This window comes from Poeciliopsis prolifica, unplaced genomic scaffold, assembly GCF_027474105.1.
Source record: "Poeciliopsis prolifica strain line A6 unplaced genomic scaffold, Auburn_PproV2 SCAFFOLD045, whole genome shotgun sequence".
NCBI classification, from domain to species: domain Eukaryota; kingdom Metazoa; phylum Chordata; class Actinopteri; order Cyprinodontiformes; family Poeciliidae; genus Poeciliopsis; species Poeciliopsis prolifica.
Window position 1 is genome coordinate 6,389 of NW_026562420.1, and position 22,961 is coordinate 29,349.

The window sequence follows — 22,961 nt, forward strand, 5'->3', positions numbered from 1 at the left end:
TAAATGGGTTTAATAAAATTTGAACTTTCCATTTCTGTGTATTGTTTTTAATATTTTTTAGCAGTGAATTTGGTTGATATTCACACTTTGTGGGGTCAATTATTTACCTTTTTAACACGACATAATGTGTTGAGGTTAACACTACACTGGTGTTACTTTTAACATTATATTTTAACACTAACACTGTTGTAATGTTAATGTGACCCTCAGTATTGTTGAATATTAACAATATCTGGTGTTAATTTAACAAAAAATGGTTGTCAACCTTTTAACATTTTGAAAAGTGTTACTTTAACACCAGCTGACTTGGACACATATAGACACTTTGTTAGTGTTACAATTAACACTGTGGTTGCTAATTCAGTACTGACATTTTTACTGTGTAGAAAAAAGAAAAACGAAAAAACATTCATATACGGCTCTATATTTATGTCTCTGTAATGCATTCGAAAAACATGGATGAAAGAGATTCAATCTTACTAGTATTATAACCCAGAATGACGATGGCAGAGTAATATTGGCCACAATATTGCAGTAGCAGGTAAACATCATATCTCAGGCATAAAGAAGTCAGGTGATATGCAGAAGGTAGGCATAGAAAATCTGCAGATGTATTTTGTTTTGTTTCATTTATTTCAGGTCAATGTATAAGAAGTGGTGTGTAATATACATTGTAGTACTTTTGGAATATATATAATTGCTGAATTATGAAGAGTCACCTGCAAAAGTGGTAAAATACTTCTTTTTAAAGGTAAGAATTTTTGATTTCCAATCATATATAATTATTGATTAGAAAGTATCAATGTTTCTTTTTTGTCAGTAATTTTAAATTTATATGTTTTATAATTTTGTAAAAATATAACTGTTATAATTATAAGGATAAACGCTTAAATGGGCGTTATCAATAAAATAACTTCTGTCGTCCATCACCACATTTATCCAGTTAAATTTTTGAAGAAGGGTGGGCATTTCTGTTAGTACCGCCCATTTCAGCTTTTTTCTTATATATAGGCTAGTCAGTTGCTTTTCGGACATTTTGTCTTCCTCTACCAGAGATAAAGAAGTAGGTATTTTATGCTATTTGTTGATTGATTTTTAATTGTGTTTTCTCTTTATAAAGTTGTTAACTATATGTTTTGTGCTTTGTAGAACATGGCAGACTCCCCACATAAGCTCCCTCAATTGAGCGACCCTGAGCTGAAAGGCCTGCAGAAGGCGGCCCAGCTTGCTTGTGTAAGTATATTAGTTGGTAACTAATTTTAAAAAGTATTTTGTTTGGAAGTTCCTCTCTGAGGTTGTATAGTTTTAAGTAGTTGGAATTATGCTAATTTTTTTTGGATATAAAAGCATAGTTGTGAAGTTTTAGTTTAGAAAATACAGTAACTTTCGGCCAGAGCGGGCACTCGTGAACTACAATGTAAAATGGAGAAAAAAAAGAGGGGGGAGGGGGGCGCCATTATACTACCTTACAGACGGGGATACAGAATGAAGAAAGTACGCAATGTGGCAGGGAGAGCGAGCGTAGGACCAGGAACGAAGCGGTGGGTTCATGAAAGGTATAAATCATGATGGAATCCAGAAAGCTAAGTGCGAGGAGCTAAGTGCGTAGCGGATTTGTGTAGGTAATATAAATGTTGCGTTTTAATTTTCAGGGACGTTTGTTTTCGTTAGCGTTACACGATTTTAACTGTGTATAGCGTGCAATGCTTACAGCGCGTCCGACACTTAATGTAAACCTGACAACATCGGCGTGTTCTGTGCATAGGCTAGTTTTTTAACTTCAGGCGTCACATGCGTTTGATATAACACAGCTTTAAATGTTTTATGTAAGACTGTTTTCATTTGAAGTGAAGTAGTTACATTCTTTGTTGATATTAATTAAAGATACAATTTCAACATTTTGTTTAAGACATTCAAAAGTGCACAATTTCTGCTTTCCTAACATTCATCAATAAAGGGAACATAAATATTGATATCTAATAAATTATTTAAGTTTTGGTACAATTGTTATTAAAAAATGAAGCAAAAGAGAAGACCTATGAATTGATAAGGCAATATTAAAACTCTTACATTGTTGTAGTCATAAATAATATTTCTAAATAGTTTATATTGTTTTAACTTTCTGTTTTTTTATAATTTTATTTAATTAATATTATGTTCAAGATGTTCAAGTTGTATAGTTTGTTTTGATGAAGACTTCTTATTCATAGAATTGTTTGAGTGATTTAAATAGAAAATACTAACATGTTTTAGTTCTCAATTTTTAATTGTGTATTTTAATGAGGGTAGCTGTTCATGTGATATGCATTTATTTCTTGGTGTTATTCCTGGAATACATATTTTTCACCACATTGTGGTATTCTGGTTTTTGTGTTCTTGTTTAATTTAAATGCATTACAATGTTGCTTCACAGCCAGGGTTCTCAATAATGCGTTACAAAGTAACGCATCACCGACGTGGAACCACATTTTTCAGTAACAAGTAATGTAACGCGTTGGTATTTCAAATCCAATAATCAGATTACAGTTACTTTTCAAAAACACTTTGCGTTACTATCTTCTTTTGTTATTTAATAGGCCTCTCATGATAAAAGATTTTGCTGGGCAATTAATTGTCTAAAAAAATTATTGTGATAAACGATAATATTGTTTGAAGACCTTTTTACATTGATTTAATGGAAATTACATAATAATACATGCGATTTCCTGTCAAAGATAGATACACTTTACTTTCAAAAGACATACTGGGACTGATACACAAAATAAATAAAACAACCATAACCAAATATAAAATAGATTCTCAGTCTCCATTAACAATAAATGTATTTGAATAAAAACTATACAACATGAAGCCAAAGTGGAAATAAATACTGCATTCAACCAAAAGAGTGCAGATTTTGAGGTCTGTATAGTTTATTGCTCTTCAGTAATAATTAGATTTAAATAGAGAAGAATCTGACTGCCTGATGCAATAGTTCAAACTACAAGATTTTTTAACCTCAATGACAATCTTAGAACATTATTCGTTATGAGATTTTCACTTGTGTTGTGTATTATGGTAGATCGTTGTTCCTGCTTTGATGTAAATCAGTGATTTATCCAGACTTGGAGCTTAACACATTCTGTTTAATATGACTGGTAGCCAATCTTAAAGTGCGAATTCTCCTCCTGTTTTCTGAGAGGAAACACGGAGGGAATCCTGAACAGTTGACACGGTGCAACCCGAAGTCCAGCAGACATCGGAGATGATATGTGGAAACATGAATGTTTCTTCAACATTTCGTGCAAAGAAAATATAAATAACTAGGGGAGTAGTTGGAGCGAAATGTCTACCAGAAAACTCGGTAACTTTTCAGCTGTTCTTTGTTAACGTGACATAAATAGGTTCTAATAATTTTCATTCAGTCAGACTGACACTAGCCAAATGCATTGCAGGTAGATTGTAGTAAGGAATTGATTAATGCCTGGTTTCAAAGTTAGTGAACTGGACTTATCATTTTGTGTCCATTGTTGGACACAACACGGTTTCAATCAAACCGTTATAGTGAGGATTTCTGTCGGCTAATGTGTCTCAGGTTTTGATAAAGGGCCGACAATAGGCGACATAAGATCGTGCAGCACGCGCTGGGCATTACACTAAGAAATAAGGAAGGGAGGGTCAGTGGAGAGCACCGGAGTTGAGCCTTTTTTCATTCAGTGTCATCAACAGTAAGAGAAAAAGAGAGGAAGAAACGATATAGCCAATAATTGAAATAAGGTTGATAATTTTAATGTATTGTGGGATTAATAGATTTATCGTTTATCGTGACAGGTCAATTATTTAATTGTTTTCCCTCTACGTCCCTTGTTGTGTGACCGACAATATAATGTGACAATATCAGCGACAGTCAGTTTTCACATATTTGATATGTTACTATCTTCTTAAAGGATTTAATTTTTTCTTTCTCAAGTTTAAGTTATCTTGAGATGTTTTGTTTATTTTAAACTTTTGTTCACAAACTAAGCATGTGTAGCATTAACCATTTACAGTGATTGAATAGTTTTCATATTAGATTTTTAATAGCTTTTATTATTTATTGTGCTGTTGAGTTAATTATTAGTTTTCATTTTAAAATATTTTTAATAGTTCATCTTTTTTTTTCTTACAGTACCATTGCAGAGATACCTCTGTATCTCGGGAAGCCCTGGAACGGAGTGTCCATGAGGCCTTCCAGGGATCTCTGGAGGCCATAGAAAAACGTGGGAGGCAGCTGAGGGCAGCTGAACAAAAATTGAAATACCTACAAAAGCAATTGGAGGATGAAAAAACAGAAATTATCAATCTAAAAAAAAAAGAAAAGCTTTACCAAGACCAACTTGCTGCTGCTCAGCAGAAAATAGAGGACTTGGAAGACTGTGCTGTGTTTTATAGTGATGGTAGGCATATTTATAGTACATCATGTTCATTTTAGCTTTTATTTCTCTTTTATATTGTAATCTTAATTAACATATGATACAATGGTATTTCATGAGGTGTTTGTAGTGTATACAGAAAGTATTTTTTGTTGTTGGATTCTTTATTATTTTAGTTCATCTTACAAATACATTGTTAATAAAAGATCAACTTTTGATTAAAAAAATTATATTTGAAACTAAAATTGAGCTTCACAATATAAGGACATTCATTCACTAATTTAGATTTTAAATAACGATTTTATGAATTTTACCCCCTTTCTAATCAGCATGTACTAGGTATCCCTTCATATTTGTTTCAAGCAGAGTTTGTTTGTATTTGTTTCTGTGAAGCTGCTTATTTCAGCATTATAGTCTTCTCTATTTTCTACCACAATTTGAGAGACAATATTTTTAATTTCAAAGAAGGATTACATTTCTTTGTTTTTTTTAAATGTTTAATGTTTGTTTGTAATTGTAAAAATATTTTGAATTTGTATATGTGTTTTGATGTTTTTTTTATGTTAAAATCTTTCAGATAAAAGGGATGCCATCACTCAAACAGAGGAGAGTGAAGATGAGGCACAGCACATGAGCTGGCAAGAAAATGATGCAACTGAAGATTAATTTCCTTTTTTGAAGTTTATAAGTGTTTTTAAGTTATAAGTAGTTTATAAGTTTATAAAGTATATGTTGAGTTCATATTTGTAAGATTTAATTTTTGTTTTGTTTTTCAAAAGTTTATTAATAAAGAAAGTTATTGTATTGTCAATTCATTTATTTCACTTTTTTTCATGATAAAGAAATTTACCCCTCTCGGGTTAAATGTAGTTTAATGTGAAGTTGAGTTAAATTTTTAGAGAAGGACCAAGTGGGATATTAATAGAGTTTGGTATAAATGTTCATTTTACACAACTGTTTTGTGGTTTTTCACGGAGCTCAGTTGTAAGGTGAGATTTTACTTATTTGGTTTCTAGTTTTACCGTTTTAACATGGATGGTAGGTAAAGAGTGATGGACAACACAAAGAACTAACTGGTTAAGTAAGGAGCTGTTGGAGAGAGGGAGGAGTATTACGTTGCAGGAACATTCTCAGCAAGTGGAAGATTGAGAATTGACATAGAAAGGATACATCCAAGATAACATACATACTGGCCAGTACAACAAATACTTGCTTATTTACTAAACCAGTTCAAATATATGAATTATATATGTAGAAATAATTTTCTTACTCACCTGTGATGTCTAATTTTATATCAATTATCAATTTTTTCCTGTTAACTGTAAATCCCTAACATATCACTGCTAGAGATCCTCCAATTATGTATGAACAATAGGTAGTATAAATTTAAAGAAAAAAATGTAATAGAATTTCAACATAGAATCCTTAAAATTATGTTACTAAATTACACCAAGTAAAAGTAATAAAAGATTATAAGCTGTTATTAGGTTTTATAACGTTTTTTTTTTTAAATCGAGTAATGTTAATTAAATTATGAGTTGTTGAAATAGCTAATAAAATTGAGTGATTAGAATTAGTTAGGTAAAATATAAATGCTGTGCTTGTTCTACAACTAAATAGTTGCATCAAAAAGTTAGAAAAGTTATCTTTAGTTTCTTACAGTATTGTTAAAGTTAGAGATGTTATCTTTACTGCTTTTCTTTACTATTCCCAAATATATTGGGATGTGTGAATGACAGACATTAAGTTATAATACTTTTTATAACAATGCTTTATAAAGGTCGGTATTTTATACCCTACATTCAATTTTGTGGGATGTTCTGAGTTATTTCAACAACAACTCAAAATTCCTTTTAAGATATCTCCAAATGAATTAGAGATATCTTTAATTAGATGCATTTACCACTTAAAATATTTTAAATTAATTACCTTCACATACGTTAAATTATGATAATCGATGTGTATCCTCTCAAATAGATGCAGTGACATCATTTAATATATCTTTACAGTAACTTTCAGCCGTCAAAATGTAATTTAAGATGTCATAAATGATTATTTTTAATAAAGACAATGTACATTTAGATAAATTCATTTACATTAAAAATAGTTGAAATGTAGTTTTCTCAGTGAAGTGCATTTTTAAATAATTATAATGTAATTACGGACAGCAGGACTAATCTGTATTGATGTTAAAATTGCTTAGTGTATATTACATTCTGCAGGCAACTTTTTGGGGAGCTCAACATAGAGGATGTTACACTTCATCCTTGAATTAGATTTCTAACATTTTAATAATAAGTAGCTGGTAGTAGGTTGGAGATATCTTAAATAAAAATCTAGTTTTCTTTACTGAACATAGATTTTTAGATATCTAGAATTCAATTACGGATACTCAAACGATAGATAATAAATGTTAAATCAGCCTGCCATAGCCATATACGTATTTATGTTTATGTTGTATGGCACGTCTCAATACGTAATACGCAGTGACGTCAGCAAATATTGGTTGGCTTGTTTTAATTTTTTAAATCTGATTGGTTGGTTGACATCTTGAACGTTCTGTACGCTGAGATTTCAATCAGTCTTTCACAAACTGTTGGAGTGAATTGCTCGTGAGAGATTTCACATCAAGTTTGAAACCAGGAGACTGACTGCTGTCAAGCCTTTTCCGTTCGACGTAAGTTTTTGCATATATCTGATAAAGATGTTATGAATGTGACTTTCTTAAAATAGCGCTATATTGCGGTACTAATTTAAACGAATGCATAACATGACGTAAGTTCAGGCTATGTACCTAATATCTTCTACTGATATTAAATATAAGTTTTGAACACGTGCTAAACGTCGGTTAGGTTTCAACCAGAGATGTTATTGAGGGTCTTGAGCTAAATTCTGTTCATCTGTGTCGGGAGCGCGCTCCAGACACAGGCGGGTTTGTTCAAATTTCTAGTTTTAAATTTTAATCACAAGTTCAGGGGTTTTTTATAGCCTTTTTTCTCATTGTTAATCGTTATTCTACTGTTAGTTCTCTCTGTGGGGCTCTAGTGCTTCAAGTATTCAAATCGCTCCGTGCTCGTGCTCGTAGTTCTGCACAGACTTTAGGCGGTTAGCTCCTTAAGGTTGTTAGCTCGTACTAGCAGCTGCTAGCACGATCATCAGACTGTTAGCTCGTGCTCGCAGCTAACAGCCTGAACAGTCTTCAGGCTGTTAGCTGCTGTGTTTACGGCTTTTACAAAATATCTGAATTAAAAGAAAACGGAGAGTATGTAGTTGTTTTAAATGTTGTTTTCCTAAATTAGAACAAGACACATCTCAAAGAGAACTGCTTATTCACTTTTTCATTGTAGATTTCATTGGTATTTATCTATATAACAGTAACAGTCTTTTCATTTCTTTTAAAGTCTCTTGTAAATGTAATATTAAGTCGCGGATTGCTCATTTTTCGTCTAGTATTTGAACGTGAAGTTACTTGTTTGGGCCTGAAAATAAGCATAGACTCATTAAATCACAGAATTTATCTGATTTCCAGATGCCTCGTCAAAAGTCCCATCGCCGGTCTGAAGCTGGAAAGAAACGAATGGCCGCCGCTCAGACTCTGCGTTTAGGGACATCAAGGCCTTCCAACGACTTTGTTCCACGTCAGTTTTTAGTTTAATTACATTTCTTTAAATTGAATGTCTTATTTGGATTTCAAATGAAATATCCAGAGTTCACAGTCTATATTTAAATAATTTTTCTTTCTTTTTTGCATTTCAATAGGGCGTGGTACCGGCTGGCGCCATACTGTGAGGCCGTGGCCAGCTAGTGAAGTGACCAACCACTGTCACAAGCTGGTCATTCCAGAGGGACTGCCCGATAAGAAAGTAAGTAAAATCAGCAATGGTTTCAAATAGAATATATAGGTTTAGTTATTTATTTTTTTTTTATTTTAGTTCGTTCTTCTGATCGGAGAATCCATCTGAGATCGTTTGCGGACAACATTGTTGAGATGGCAAGCGGCTGCATCCAGTTTGGGTTCATGTCCACTCCTGGTGCTTGCGCAGCTGACTTGCGTCTCGAGGTGTTAAATGCAGTTGTACCGCGGGAGCCTGATGCTGTCTGCGTCATGGCTCCATCAAATAACCTTACGGCCAGCCGTCACCCAGAAGAAGCCGGAGAGGAATTTGAGAGATACCTCAAGGCTGTCTGTAGCTGTTGGCCGAAGGTACTGTAATCACTGTGGTTCATGAAAACCAGAGGTTCTCAATGCTGTTTCACAGAAACTGCTGCTCTGCATGTTTTAGGTATTTCCCTTCAGACATACATATAAAACATGCAGAGCAATGGTCACTGAGGACTGTAATCGAGAAACAGTGATATAAACATCAATTTCTTAATAGGTTCGTACGTAATGTAAATTTCTAAATTTATTTTTATAGGTTTTTTTGTACCGGCTTCGTTCCTCGTTTGACCGAGTCCAGAGAGAAGCAGAACTTGTTTCAACAAGAATTCCACCGCAGGTCGGCAAAGCTAGGTAGGTATTAAAATATTTGTTATTATGTTCTTGTTTGGTAAATGTATTGCAGCTCTTTTTATGTTATCTTTTCATGAGTATTTGAAAATGTAATGTAATTTTTTCATGATGTTTTCAGGGATTCCGTATTATCTCTTGCTGACTACTTCTCTCTGAACCGTCTTCATCTGTGGTGCCGCGATGGCGTGAGTACTTCTTCATTTCAAACACACTAAGGAACAATTTTGCATTATATGAAATGTTGACCTTATCTCTGATTATTGTTAATATGTCCAGATCCACCTCAGTGATGACCACGGAATGCACATCTTGAAGCAACTGATTTGGGTGTTTTCCTATCAGTTCATGGAGTTGTCAGCACCACAGCCACTGGTGCAAAGTCAGGCAACTCCTCCGTATAAACCAAGGTTTGTGCCCCGTGTGGTTGTGAAGGGAGAGGAGCGTTCTCGTCCTGCTTCTCCACTCCCTACTGAATGGATGCTTGTGAGATCCGGCAGGAAGGTATGACATTTTGTTTTTGCTTGCAGTGGAAGAAAGATGTTTAACTTTAGCTAGTCATCCTAAAAATGTTATATGTGATCTACCTTTGCAGAGGAACCACTCGGGAGAATCAGACTCTTTTTCTGGTTCACCCAAGAAAAGAGTGGTTCATTCCCAGGTGCGTGAGGCTTGCAGCTATGTATAATGTCAATGTCATTGGTTTGGTAATAATTAAAATTTTGGTCTTATAGAGGGACCACACTCCTGTGGCCGTAGCGGAGTGTCCAATCCCGTCCAATCCTGTCCGTTTCTCACCCGCCATCTTGGTTGCCATGGAAACGGTTTCTCCATCGGCCCTTTCAGATGTTCACACAGACACCGAGGTAATTTGCAGAATACTGCAACAATTAGCAGTGTTATTATTTTTCTTTTTAGAAATAACACAAACCTGCAATGTTGTTTGCGATGTTACAGACAAAGCCTGTGGAACAGTCAAAAAAACCAGCTGTCTCAAAGCCCAGGCGTGTGAGACAGAAGGTATGTAAAATCATAAGTTAATTAATGATCTCTAGTGCACATGACTTTATTTAATTTTTTTTTTCTCTAGGTTTCAGCTGCATCTCCTGTAACTCCTGCCATAGATGCGGAATTTGTGCCGGCTGAAAACACTGTAAGTGTTTTGCACATTAAAGTTAAATGTGTAGTTAATGAATGTTGAACAGTGTGAAGTGTTTTATTGAAAACATGACATTATATATGGATTTTGTGCAATATCAACTTCATGTTTTGTTTTTTGTTTCATTTATTTGTAGGTCGTACTCAAGCGACCCAGGGTGTGTTTGTCTGACGCGCGTTCTGCCTTTCCTCGTGTGGCGTCTGAGTGTCCTGGAGTGGGGGCTGCCTGTCCTTTGGAGGTTCCTGCTGGCCGGGAGGTTTGTATAGAAATGTCCTGCTATTTGTATTAATAAAAAAATGTTCTCTCAGTGTTGTTCTTTTCATTGTAAAAGTTTCATCACATAATTCAAATCTCTTCCAAATTATTGCCATTGGGTTATGTAATAAATCTGTTGTGCATAAATAAAAAAGCATCAATTTGCAGTCAGGAGAGATTCAAACTTTTAAATGTAGATATTTTTTAAGGCTTACTTTCTGAAGCTGCTAAGCCTGTGAGCAGACTCCGTATAAGCGTAAGAAACTGGATGGTTTGATGTTTTTTGCGAAGACATGTACTAAAAATAATAATTAAGGCTCAAGCGATTGCTCACAATGAATCAATTTCTGAAGTAATTCACAAATTTAGTAAATAGTCATTAACTGGACTATTTTGGGTAAAAAAAGGCCATTTGCTGTAAAGTAAAAACATTTGGAGTAGTAATTTAAGATGCATTGTATGAAAATCAATATTTTTTCCATTTAAGCTAAAACAATAAAAAGAATAATTTCTCTGTTAGCTTTGTAATGTGTTTCATAAGCTTTTGGTAGAGAATCGTTTGATTCGCTACAGCAGAGTTAGACAGAGAAATTTAAAGTTTCTTGTCAGGCAACCATTAGCCTGTGCTAAAAGCCATTACAGGCCAACAATAATACATATTTTAGCTGGAATTTTACTACAATAGTCTTAATTTATTTGGTTTACATATTGTATAAAACAACATTAGCACAATGTGTATATTTTCTTTTCTAATTTTATAGAAATATTGGATAATTGTAAGTTGCAGTTTTGTTAATGATATTACATTTAATGAAAAGCCTTTATCAAATGAGGATGTAGAAATATCATGTTTTTCTTATTTTCCATATTTTCATTGTAGACGCCTGAGGAGATGGGTGATTTACAGCGCGTGCAGACCTCACCCAAAGGTCAGGCTGTTAACCCCGTTCCTTGCAGGTGTTCAAAGGGGCCTCCATCGTCTCTTGTTCCAGGGACATTTTTGGATAATAATCACTGTAGTTCTCATTCCTTAATGTCATGTAGTGTTGTAGCAGCAATAAAACACAACATTTCACCCATTTGTACCTGGCAGACATCTGATGTAGATGAAGTCGGTGTAGAAGGTCAGAAGTTGGCGGAATATATTGCACGAGAAAGACCAAACAGGGGCCCTAAGCCAGAGTTGTGTAAATTGGTTGAAGATCAGGCTATTTTTGGTCGAAAGTGGAAAGTTGTAATTGGAGACATGGTGTTTGGGACATTTGGTTTTGAGCAGGAGGAGGAACTGTATAAAATATTAAATACGTACTTGTTAAGAGATGGAATGTGTATCCTTAATCTTCATGGTGCAACTATCTTGGTGATCCAGCATGGAGACTATTTTGTTGTTGTGGACTGTGGAACACGGAATTCACAGGGCTTAGCATCAGAATTCGGTACCTCTGTAGTCGTGTTTAACACGTGTTTAAATGATTTAATGATTCACCTTATTAACCTCAGGGAATCATTAAATGCAACTGAGTATGGAGTCTTTCCTATTTCTGTACAAGAGGTGTACAGTAATGTGGACACATGTGCGGCAGTAACTGCTGACACACAGGCTACAAATGCATGCCATAGTGCAAGTAGCCATGTTGCATCACTCAGTGGATCGTTTCATCAGGGGGATGATCGGTTTAAATATGCTGGACTTCAGTGTGCAGCCATAAGTGCTGTTGCTTTAACAAAGCACACACTGGACCGCGTTTTTTCATGGAATGCTGGCATATTGGATGATGTAGTTGTTTTAGGTGATGAGCTATACACATTTTTGCGCGATAACAATTTAATCAGTGGTGGAAGTCAGCTTCTCTCTGTTCCAGACTTGCCTAAAAAGATGCATGTTGATGGACAATGTTTTGAGTATTCTTATGGGGACTATGTTGCTGGGGATGTCGATGTACTGGAAGGAGAGTTTATTGATGCAGGTGTGCACACTAGTCTTTGGGATGCACTCAGTAAAATGTGTGCAAAATATGAAACTAGCTTTATTACAATAAGTGGCAGTACTTGTGCCCTTATCAGTTATAATGGACGTTACGCTGTTGTAGACTCTCATGCACGCAACACTGGCGGCATGGTAGATGCACATGGAAAGAGTGTTGTCCTTTTCTTCAATACTCTTGATGATCTGTTTTTGTACATTAGAAGGTTTTCTGGTGAACTCCATTACTCTCCCAAATTATTTGAAATCAGCGGAGTTCATATCGTTAAGATGGACTCAAGTAAACTTGTATCTGAACATGCAGTTGCTGTACCAGGGAGCAGTGGTGTTGTTGATCACACCTTTACTAGTGTTGAGATGAAGGACGATTCTTGCGGAGGACATTCATCCCAACTTCACATGTTAGATACGGATGATGTTGATGATGATGTTGTTGTTACTGATGTCCAAAGTAAGGTTTTGTATTTTAACCCTGTCTCTGACGAGATTGCACGATCACTTTGTGGAAAGTTGAATGTAGAGTTTCAACGGGCAAATTCTAAATCTTGCGTGTTTGGGGAATTAGGTGCGCCATGTATGACAGAAAAAATTGTTGGGGATGGAAACTGCTTTTTCAGAGCACTTAGTCAAGCCATCAGTGGCACCCAGAAATATCATCGCAAAATTAGGCTTGCTGTTGTAAATCAGTTGCAAAGGAATTCTCACATGTATGATAGTATTTTAAGAAGTGAGTATTCCTCCATATCACAATATATTGCCATTTCATAGTATTATGCAGATATGTTGAGTTGGGCAACTGAAGTAGAGATTAAAGCTGCAGCTGATTATTTTGGTGTTAATATTTTCACATTTTGCAATGATAAATGGCTTGAATATGGTTCTTTCAGTAGTTTGTCCAATCATGGTCTCTATTTGCAAAATATTGGCGGAAATCATTATGAGACGGTTACTTGTGTAAAGCAGCCTCAGTCACAAACATGTCATGGTTATTGCATGAATACAGATGTTTCTGGTGATTTTAAAACTCGGCAAGCTACAACAGAACAAAAAGTTACACGTATAAAGACAGTGAAAACTGACCACTCCATTAAAGAAAAGTGCGTCGATTTTTCAAAAGATAACCAAAATACCTTAGTATTTACGCCCATCTGTGATGTTACTGCTAAAACTCTGTGTAAAAATTTAAAAATAGACTTTGAAGAACATAATTTTCAAAAAGTAACATTGCGTGGGCCTTTGGGAAATGTGTGCAAGACTAAAAGTATTATAAATGACAGTAATAGTTTTTTCAGAGCTGTAGCGTATTCACTTAGTGGTTCTGAGAAAATCACCGTAAAATTAGACTCGCTGTTATTTCACACATGACAAATAATGCAGAAGAATGCGAAAGATTTTTGGCAAAAGATTGTTCTGTGACAGAATATATTAACCAGTCACAGATGAAGTATGTGGGTCACTGTGCTACAGAAATTGAGTTTAAATCTGCGGCCAATATGTTAGGACTGGATATATATGTATTTAATGGCACACAGTGGACCAAATATAAATCAAAAAGTAGTCATTTGACTAATCAAGCTCTATATTTGCAGAACTCTGATGAGCATTTTGATGTCGTTATTTGTGCAAAGCAAGGTCATAAAGCCTCTTGCTTTGAACTTTGTGAAGAACATCTTTCGTTAAAGACACAACACAGGCATACGAGGTCTTCACAAGTCGAGAAAAATGCAAAGCAAACTCTTTTGAGCGGTAAAGCCAATTACAGTTCTTCTATGTATCTAAGACAAAAAAGAATCAAATAAATACCGTAAAATATAGAACGAAACTGGCATATAGGCAAAAAATAAAATTTAATAAAAGAAATACATATGCAAAAAATTTGCTATACAAGGAACAAAAGAAAAAATGGATTATAAATAAGTATTGTGAAGATAAGACTTACCAAAAACGGCTTCAGAAAAAGAGCATTACTAAGTATAAAAAAGACAACTGGCATCGTGAAAAAATTAAGCAAATGAGCATTGCTAAATATAATACGGATATTTTTCATCGCGAAAAATTAAAGCAAATGAGCATTGCTAAATATAATACGGATATTTTTCATCGCGAAAAATTAAAGCAAATGAGCATTGCTAAATATAATACGGATATTTTTCATCGCGAAAAATTAAAGCAAATGAGCATTGCTAAATATAATACGGATATTTTTCATCGCGAAAAATTAAAGCAAATGAGCATTGCTAAATATAAAACGGATATTTTTCATTGCGAAAAATTAAAGCAAATGAGCATTGCCAAGTATAAAAACGACATGACTCACAGAAAAAAAGTTAAACAGTTAAGTAGAAAGCAATACCTTGATCCACAACATAAGATCCACATAATATCAAATATAGAGCGAAAAAGACGTGACATTAAAATAAAGTTGAAGGAATTTGATTTTGTTGTTGCGCAATTTATAGACAAAGTAAAAGAGGGGCCTAATTTTGTGTGTTGCGTGTGCTTTCGGTTGTTATTCAAACATCAAGTCTTGAATTGTCACAAAGATTCCTACAGAAAAACTAAAGAAATGTCTCTAATTGCAGATAAATGTATAAGTGATGATTATTTGCATATATGTAGTAATGCCTGCATATCACCATGCAATCTCCAAACCTGTCGAAATAAGTTATATATCTGTTACTGTTGCCATTACAAAATTAGGAAAGGTCAAATGCCACCAGAAAGTTCATGCAATAATTTGACTGTTGATGACATCCCACCTCAGTTGGCATGTTTGAATAGTTTGGAGCAACATTTAATAGCTTTACATATACCATTTATGAAGATGTTGGCTTTACCAAAGGTGGCCAGAATGGCGTGCATGGTCCGGTTACTTGTGTCCCTGCAAATGTTGCTGAAACCTGCAGTTTGCTACCACGTAGTAATATGGAAGGATCTTTGTTACCTGTTAAGTTAAAGCGTAAATTAACATATAAAGGTCATTATGATTATCAATATGTTGACTCAATGCATGTCCAGGAAGCTCTTTGGTACTTGAAACATTGTAACTTGCATTATAAAAATGTGGAGTTCAATGAATCTTGGATCAATGAGTTTTCTCAGGAAGATAATAATTCTGTTTTAAACAGTAATATTGTTAAAGAAGAAGATGACGTGTCCATAGATGACAATGATGATGACCTTTTACATGACAGACAGCAACACTGCATGTTCCAGGACACTTGTCTGATGCCCGTAGATGTAGGACAAGAAGCATTGGATTTATATGTTGACAACGTGTTGAATGTAGCACCGAGTGAAGATAATAACCCTATAAAACTGCTTTCTGATTGTACTAATGAAGCAAAATGTTTTCCTGTATTGTTCCCATCAGGTTTTAACACATACCATGAAAAGCGGCAGTATCGTTTAACTTTGAGTCGTTATTTTAATAACAGGCTTCTTCATGCTGATGGTAGATTTGCACGTAATGTGGAATATATATTCTTTGCTCAATACATGTCGGAACTTGAGCAGGTTGTCTCTAAAGTCTCAATAGCTTTACGTAAAGGATCAAGTTCTACACCTCAAAATATGACTGAGGTTCTGAAGAATGACCAGTCTATAAATAAGTTGTTGGAGTTTGACGATGGGTATCGTTTCTTGAAACCCATTCGAGGCACACCAGCTTTCTGGCAGACGGCTCAACGCGACTTGCTAGCTTGTGTTAGAATGTTGGGAAACCCACATGGTTTGCCTCGTTTTCTTCTGCAGATATGAGATGGACTAATCTGCTTTATAGCATCTTAAAGCAGGAAGGCCGAATGGAGACTTTGGAACAGTTGCAATGGGCAGATAAGTGTGAATTGTTGCGTCGAAACCCTGTTACTGCTGCTAGAATGTTTGATTTTAGATGGCATGTTTTTGTAAGAGAAGTCCTCATGTCTCCTGCCAATCCCATTGGAAAAATTGAAGACTACTATTATCGGGTCGAATTTCAGCAGCGTGGGTCTCCTCATTGCCATTGCCTTTTTTGGATTGCTGGTGCTCCAATTTTGGACAAAAATACAGATGAAGAGGTTATTGCATTTATTGATGAGTATGTTACATGTGAAATTCCATCTGAAGAAGATGCGTTGTCTGAAGTAGTTACATCTGTACAACAGCATTCAAAACGACATTCAAAAACTTGTAAAAAGAAAAAAACTGTTTGCCGATTTAATTTCCCTCGGCCTGCATCTTGTCGCACTTTTATTTGTCGTGGCGAAAAATATCAAGATCCAGTCAAGACTTGTAATGCAATTTGGATAAAACTGATGGTGCAGATTGTGAATGTCTTAACAATAAGAGAGGTCCAGAACAAATGGACAGTGATGCAGCAAGCAATATTTTAACAAGGATAAAAAATGCCATTTCAGATGAAAACTGTCCATATAATACTGTGGAAGAAATGTTTGAGGGCTTGTGCATCAGTCAAGGCTTATTTGAAACGGCATATAAACGATCTAGTAGGAATACACATGTGGTGTTGAAAAGGCAAATTAACGAAGTCTGGATTAATCAATATAGTAGATCGCTGTTAAAAGCTTGGAATGCAAATATTGATATCCAGTATTGTGTTGATGCATATGCATGTTGTGTTTATATTGTTTCTTATATGTCAAAAAGTGAACGTGAAGTTGGTCTTCTTCTGGGAAATGCACAGAGAGAAGCAGCAAAAGACGGTAATCTCAGTGCTAAAGAGGCTTTAAAGAAACTTGGTAGTGTCTATTTGCATAATCGTGATGTTTGTGCTCAGGAAGCAGTTTATAGACTCACAAACATGCATTTAAAGGAATGTTCCCGGAAAGTTGTTTTTATTCCAACGGGTGATAATATCGTGAAAATGAGTTTGCCCATTTCTGTTTTAAAACAAAAAGCTGCATTACAGGATCTTACCCAAGAAGATATGTGGATGACTGGAATCGTTGACCGCTATAAAAATAGACCAAATGATGGTGTGTTTTCTGATATGTGCCTGGCTAAGTTTGCTTCAGAGTATCGCGTTTTGGCTAAAAGTCAGAAGTGTAAAAATTCAGTAAAATTGAATAAGGATTTTGGATTTGTTGTGAAAAGAACTCGGACAAAACCAGCAGTTGTTCGATATGCGCGTTTCTCTGAAACAAAAGAGCCAGAAAAGTTTCATCAAAGCATAATGCAGCTATTTATGCCTTATCGCTTTGATCATGAACTGAAACCTGCACATTTTGAAACCTTTGGTGACTTTTATAGAACCGGTGTAATTAGGTTTGTTGATGGAACAGCACATTCAGTAAAGGCTGTTGTGGATTTAAATAGAAGTGAATTTGAGTTGGAATCTGATCATTTTGAGGCTGTGGACAATATTACTGGTGATGTTATGCTTGAAGATGCATGGGCTGAACTTTGTCCTGAGGTTGAATTGGAACGATTGGAGTGTGTGGAATTACAAAAAGAAAGACAAATAGAAAACACTGATCAAGAACAAATCCCAGATTTAAGTTTGCAGTTTAAAGAGTCTTCAGTATTTGAGAAGAAAAAATTACGAGAAATGAAGGCCTTTCATTGATTAGATCTTTGAATGAAAAACAGCTCGCTGTTTTTTATCAAATCAGGCAGTGGTGTTTAGCTAAAGTTAATGGGAAAAATCCTGAACCGCTGCATGTTTTTATTACAGGTGGTGCTGGCACAGGAAAAAGTCATTTAATAAGGGCAATTGAATATGAATCAAAACGGTTATTGTCCACTGTGTGTCAGTATCCTGACAACACATGCGTACTCCTGACAGCTCCCCGGCATCGCTGCATATAATTTACAAGCAACCACAATCCACACCACATTTTCTATTGGTAAAGATGTTCGGTTACCGTACACTCCTCTGGGCGAAGAAAAGCTAAATTCCTTGCGTGTCAAATATTGTGATCTCCAGCTTCTTATTATAGATGAAATATCAATGGTTGATCACAATCTGTTATCATATGTTCATGGTCGTTTGCGTCAGATAAAACAAAACGTAAAATCATATGGAAATATTAGTATAATTCTGGTAGGTGATTTCTATCAACTTCCTCCCGTTAAAGGGAAGGCACTATATTGTGATGGTGTTGCCACAAATATATGGTCAGATTTATTTAAAATTGTAGAGTTAACTGAAATAGTTAGACAAAAAGATGCTCTGTTTTCTCAACTGCTAAACCGGATGAGAACACGCTCTAAAGGCACACCACTATTATCTGATGATTTACAGATTTTAAAACGTTGTGAAACTGGTGAGGTCAGCTCAGCCTTGCACATATTTGCTACCAATAAACAAGTAAATGAGCACAATATTCATCGTTTATATGAGACCTGTCCTGAATTTGTAAGTATTGGGGCACAGGATTATGTAAACGATAAAAAAACAGGAAAATTGAGGTTGTTGGAAGGACATCATGCGAGAGCTTCAAATACTTGTTTAGCAGAAGTGTTGTTATTGGGTAAAGGAGCACGTGTTATGTTGTGTAAAAATGTGGATGTTGTTGATGGTTTGGTTAATGGTGTTTGTGGTACTGTTACAGAAATATTAATACCAGAAAAGGACAAGTTTCCTAAAGTGGTCTATGTTAAATTTGATGATGATCGTGTAGGCGTGCAGAAGAGGAAGAGCTGCCACTATGCATCATCAGATTTGGCTGGGTCCACACCCATTGGACCTGAGGAGGAGAAAGCCACTGTTAAAGGTGGCTTGCGTCGACAATTTCCTCTCAAATTGGCATGGGCATGTACAGTACACAAAGTTCAAGGACTAACTGTTAATGAAGCAGTTGTTTCTTTTCGTAAAATATTTCACCGGGACAGGCTTATGTTGCTATAAGTCGTGTAAGAACTCTTTCAGGATTGACAATTCAAGATTTTGATGAAAAAAGGATATATTGTAAGGACGACATTTTGGTTGCACTTCAGAGTATGACGCCTCTTTTAAGTGGATCAATTCAATGTGATCGCTTTAACACATCTGTTTTTACTGTATTCCTCATGAATGTGCAAAGTTTAAATCGGCATGTAAAAGATTTGGCCTCTTATACTGAACATTGGAAACCTGCATGCATTGCTGTTACAGAAACATGGATTTCTTCAACCCAAACAGATACAGTAAAAATGATGGTTACAGTTTCACTAACCGTCCTCGATGTTTGTCGTATTCTACCAGGCATCTCGAATTGATTGCGTTGCAAGACCAACAGCATGGTGGTGTTGGCATCTATTGTGCTGAAAATGTAGAATTTAATGTACTGCAGCAACCAGAGCTGAATTTGGAGTGTTTAGTTTATCGGTTTAGTAGTCTTGACATTGTTCTTGGGGTAATTTACCGACCACCACTATATCCTCTTTCACTATTTAAAAAGAATTTGGGAAAGTTACTTGATTGGCTGAGAAACAAAGTGAAACAATAGCACTGATTGGAGATTTTAATGATGATATTTTGAAGTCATCAACTATAAAAAAATTTGTTTGTGATAAAGGATATCTACAAATGGTTGGAGAAGCAACCACTGAAAAAGATACTTTGATAGATCATGTATATGTCAAATCAAGGACATATAAAGTGGAGGCAATAGTTGTGCCTACATATTTTAGTGATCATGAGGGTATAATGTGTGGTTTTACCTTGTAATCATAAGGGTGAAATGTGTGGTTTTAAGTTGTTACAATCATGCGTCGACAATTTGCACTCACATTGACATTACGAACATTAAAAAAAGGTTTTGCTTTCTTTATGAAAATTAATTTAAAGCTTTAAGAGATGAAAATCTATTTTTTGTAAAATGTGAATGAAATCCCTTTATATTGTAAAAGTAGTATTCCAATTTAATGAAAAGTATCTTATTAGCTGTTAATGCAGCTTTATGTGAAAAGTTAACAAAACCTTTTTAATTATTTAAATGTATTTCATCATGTATTTAGGGGTTTCGTTTCTTGCATTAAGACAGCTTTGATGAAAGTCGGACAGTTAAATTGGTAGATACACATTCAAGAGTAATAATAACTGGAATCTTATTTATTTGTATTGATATTATTTTGTTTCCCTTTGGGATGCATAAAATATTTGAATTTTAATAATAACAAACAAAATGCATGTTAAATCTTTGAAGCTGTTCTTGATGCAGGTTTGCTTTACCTTGTAAAACAGCACAAAAAAAGCAAAGGCAGTCGTTGTGGGAACTCCACTTGTGGAACGAGGTTCAAGTCCTTGGACTGCCATTTAACTGTGCTGGTAATTCAAGGTACAAGTTTAAAACGTTAAACCTACAGTAGTGGAAACATTTTAAGGTTACTTCAATTATTAAGTGAAGCAGTATTATGATTCTTGTGTGGTGCATGAGTTCAGAAAAAGTTATTGTTATGGCCCTGGACATTAAGGGCTAGGCTGCAGGTGTTGCTTTTCTCTGGCTTTGTTTTCCTCTTCTTTGCAGGTGCTGCCCATCCGTATTTGAACCTGGCCATCTCCACCTTCTGAGTTACCTTCGGCATCCACTCTGCTGCTTGACGCCTGCGGACTGTTTTTGCACTGATGCACCACGTCCAAGCATTAGAATTACACAACTGTTTGTGAAATCAACAATCGATTCTTGTTTTTGTTAATAAATATTTATTTTTATGCACTTTAACCACTGCATGGTCTCCCTTTTTTAAATGATATTTAGTGAATCGTAACAGGCTTGTTCAGTAGTTTAGTTTTCTGTGGGTCCAACATTACAATGAAGTCAATGGGTTGTTTTTATCTGTCATGGGTTTTTGTGAAAGAAAACGTCACATCTGCTCGGTCTCTGTTCTGTAACAAGATTATTAAACTAGGTTAATGAAATGTACGTCTCCCTTCAATTCATTTAGAACTTTAAGCGTGTTCTTCTCCAGAATCTTTCTCCAGACGACGATCAATGAGTAGAGACTTGGAATAAATACAGATTAAGAAAATATTCTTTCTCTGCTTCCTTCGTTCTTGAAACTGTTTTCCCTCTCTTTGTAAAGGAAAATTTCCAAAATAATTTTTACGCATGAATCATTTTATCAAGTTTTTGGTTTCATATTTATTTCCTTATTTAGATATAGTACTTAAAGTCATGTAATGAGTTTGAATCATTGCACAAACTGGCATATTTAAAGTTGCCCACAAATTACAAATTTTTTTTTTATCAAACAAATGTATGTCTATGCATGACTTTGCTGCTCATAAGGCTTTTATGTATTTAGTCCATGAAGCTAAGCCTCAGGAAGTTCATGTGATAGAGATGTCTTCCAGTTCTATAAAGCAGCATTAATAATTATTTAGAAATAAATGCAATATCGTAAAGTTGTGTGTGAAAGAATAACAAATATTTGCAACTTCCTACACAAGCAAGACTTCCAAATAGTTATCAATTCAGTATAAGCTGAACCAAAAGTTAAAGAACTTTCATATTTTACTTCGAGGAGATCTTTTATTCTCATTTCCTGTTTAGTATTGAAGGATTACCAAGGATTTCCTGCAGTGTTTGAAAAAAGTGTTGTCATGAAAAGTTATTTGAATCAATTTTAATGTCATCATATAAATGGTGAGAAAGAAGCAATAAGACGATAATCTCAATATTTTCTGAGTTTGTACAGTTTTAGTGATGTGACGACTCCACGCCAAACAAAAATTTGTGGCGCAATGAACCCTAAAAAGCCAAGAAATATAACACCTGTTTATATGAGGGAGATACAAGTGTTGAAGTGATCTAGGGGGCACAGTGGATTGAAATTGCAATTTAATGCTATATTCTGTCAAGGTTCACAAAAGTAAATCAGTGATACTGACCACCTACTGGTGAATTACTGTAGTAGTTATTCATGATCGATAGCTATCTGTGTGAATCAAGTTATTTCTGTAAAAACTACACTTCTCCCTCAATCTTTATTATTGATGGATTAACACTGACCCCTACTGGCGAAATACTGATATTGTTCTTCATCCTGTTTATCCGCTGTTTCATTGGTGGAGCAATAGTGACCCCAAGTGGCGAATTACTGAAATGCTTTATAAACAGTTCTTCTGAATCACACGTTTGTATTTTTAGCCAAAATGAATGAACGTTTGTACTCTCACCCACAAAACCTATATTTCATGGACTGCTGTTTTCTAGGGGGCGCTATAGAGAAATTAGGCCACGCCCACCAAATATTGTGATGGATTCCTGTCGGGGAGTGGATGAAGATCCATCCTTGTGAGTTTGGAGCAGCTGCGCCCGAAAATGTGGAATTGAGAGCCAAACGTATGGCGATGGCGTTACAGGTCACTTGGCCACGCGCCACGCCCACCTGCTCCATCGAAGCTGGTCGGGGTTGGAATCCTCAATACACCAACATGTCTTCTGTGTCTGGGCACAGTTTCATGTTGATGAGGTCAAAGTGGTCAGATAGTGAAAGTTCACAGTAAAACATTACACTTCCTGTTCTCAGGGGGCGTGGCCTAAGTGATGTCATCATTCGACCATAGGGTATTGTAGAAGACCCCATGATGATCAATCACAGAAACTTTGGTGCCTCTGTGAGTTTCTGTGTAGGAGATATAGCAGTTTATTTTTTTACAGCTAGTAGGTGAACTTTGACCCCTGCTAACCCCCCTTCAGCATACTCAAAAACTCACCGTTTAGATAACTTTAGATG

At 35.4% G+C, this 22,961-nt stretch overlaps 1 pseudogene; it reads left to right on the top strand.

Annotated features, from left to right (window-relative positions):
- The first annotated feature begins 6,986 nt into the window (after positions 1-6,986).
- LOC129376956 (uncharacterized) lies at positions 6,987-20,361 on the top strand (annotated as a pseudogene).
- Positions 20,362-22,961: the final 2,600 nt, after the last annotated feature.